This window comes from Nannospalax galili, unplaced genomic scaffold (assembly GCF_000622305.1).
Source record: "Nannospalax galili isolate Female #2095 unplaced genomic scaffold, S.galili_v1.0 scaffold1488, whole genome shotgun sequence".
NCBI classification, from domain to species: domain Eukaryota; kingdom Metazoa; phylum Chordata; class Mammalia; order Rodentia; family Spalacidae; genus Nannospalax; species Nannospalax galili.
The window spans coordinates 2197052-2199018 of NW_008358859.1; the positions used below are offsets into that span (position 1 = coordinate 2197052).

At 46.5% G+C, this 1967-nt stretch overlaps 1 protein-coding gene across 9 annotated transcripts in view; it reads left to right on the forward strand.

Annotated features, from left to right (window-relative positions):
- Nucleotides 1-1967, forward strand: part of Camta1 (calmodulin binding transcription activator 1) — a 912046-nt gene that overhangs the window by 823307 nt on the left and 86772 nt on the right. The gene's annotated exons all lie outside the window — the stretch shown is intronic.

Genomic DNA, 1967 nt, shown 5'->3' on the forward strand with positions numbered 1-1967 from the left:
CACCATTTTTTAAAGATGAAAGCAAATCTGTATATTGATGAGATGGATGAGTTTGTTTATTTTTACATAAAGAATTAAATCTTGCCTGAAATTTGATATGGAAGGACATAGAACATCTTCAATATTTTTCGGAGTTTATCAATATCTTGATTTTATAATCATCAATGCTGAGAATATCACTTTGGTGTAGTATATGTAGTAAAAAATGACAGAATTATGTTTAGGGTCATTTTAGAAATTGTTGGAAATTCTGTCCTAATCCCAAGACAAAATTCATATAATGATTTGTTGGGGCGTTTTGTTTTGTGATTGTTTGTTTTTCTGGACAGGGTCTCCCTGCAGCCCCAACTGACCTGGAACTTGCTATGTAGACCAGGCTGGCTTCGATCTCACAGAGATCTACCTGCCTCTCTTCCTGAGTGGTGGGATTAAAGGTGTGTGTACCACCATGACTGATCTTAATGCAACTTTTAAAATCAAACATTCTAACATGATCCAATTCAACTGTCTCCTATTTGATATTTACATGCTGAGGGAAGACAGTAAGACAATATTAAGTCTTTGTTTTCAATAATTAAAGCTTATGTTTCAATATGAGCAGAAAGCAATGTATATTCAGTAAAAACACTGCAATTCCCAATGTACGAGTCTCAAATCAGAGCTGAGGTGTTTCCAGTGGTGCTCCCTGGATTCCTGTGATGTGATGGCCATGCGGTGCAAAGTGCATGAGCCAAGGCTGCAGTAAAGGTTCCTGCAGTATGGGTGGGCACTGCCAGGAACACCTCAGATACTCTATGCTGACTTACTTTTTGGTTGTTGCATGTTTAGGAACCTTTTACTATGGCCAAATTTTTGTCATTGCCTCATTCAGTTGACAACCCCATATGGAGTCACAACACACAGATTAGGGAGCTGGGGCCTATGTAGGTTGGTATCTCTGCCTGCCTAACTGATCCATGACTTCTGGCCATCTCTTCCTCCCCACTGGCCTGTGGGATCCATGAAGGTAGAAACTGTCTTTCTTGGTCCTTGTCGTGTCTCCAAGGCTAGCAAAGTACCCTGGGGTACTGGAGATCCGTGAAAGAATGACTGAGTCTCCAGGAGTTTGGAAAGTGCAGGCTTTCTGTTCCCTTGGCTGGTTTGGGGGAACCTCTGCCTGGCTTACCTCTTGCATTATCAGCTATATGGATGGCTGGTCCAATTAGCCTGGGCAATGAGCAGGAAAGACAGACAGGGAGGTTGAGGTGGGAAAAGGCAGAGGGACATCCTACTTTATGAAGCCAGAGAACCTGTAAAAGGAGGGTCCTTCCAGCAGAGGGCCAGGGATGAGAAAGAAAAGTGGGGATTCCCAGGCAGAAGCAGAAGGGCCAGGGCTGTGCAGGTCAGCAAGGTTCCCCTACACTCCACCGTGGCCCCTCCAGTGCCTGCCTGTCTTGTGCTAGCTGTCCGCTAGCATGAGGTTCAAGCGCTCACAAACCAACCTTCCTCCTTCTCTCATCTCCCTCTCCTCTGTCTTAGCCACCCCTTGAGGCCCACCAGAGCAGAATGCTCTGCTCCAGGGGGCTTGGCCTCAAGTGCAGCCTCTCCCCAAGCCTAGCACCTCTTTCATCCTTTAGGTCCCAGTCAGCCAGGGTTGGTGTCTGTGGCAACATTCCCCCTGCTGGCCCTGCCCTAATCCTGGTCCCAGAGGGTCCAGACCCTGGTGCTTCCAGAAGCCCTGCTTGGACAGCAAGCTGCCATCCCCAGTGGCAGCCTGGGCAAGGACAGCCCAATCAGCACAGGAGGGAAGACAGCATGCTAGTAAACTGTCTACTGTGCACCTGCAGTGGAAGGGGGCTTGCCTGGCCTTTAAACAGATACCACGTCCTGTACCTGGCTAAACACCCAGACCTTGCCTCAATTTCTTTTTTACAATTATTATTATTTTTATTTTATGTATGAGTGTATTGCCTGCATGTGTGTAAGTG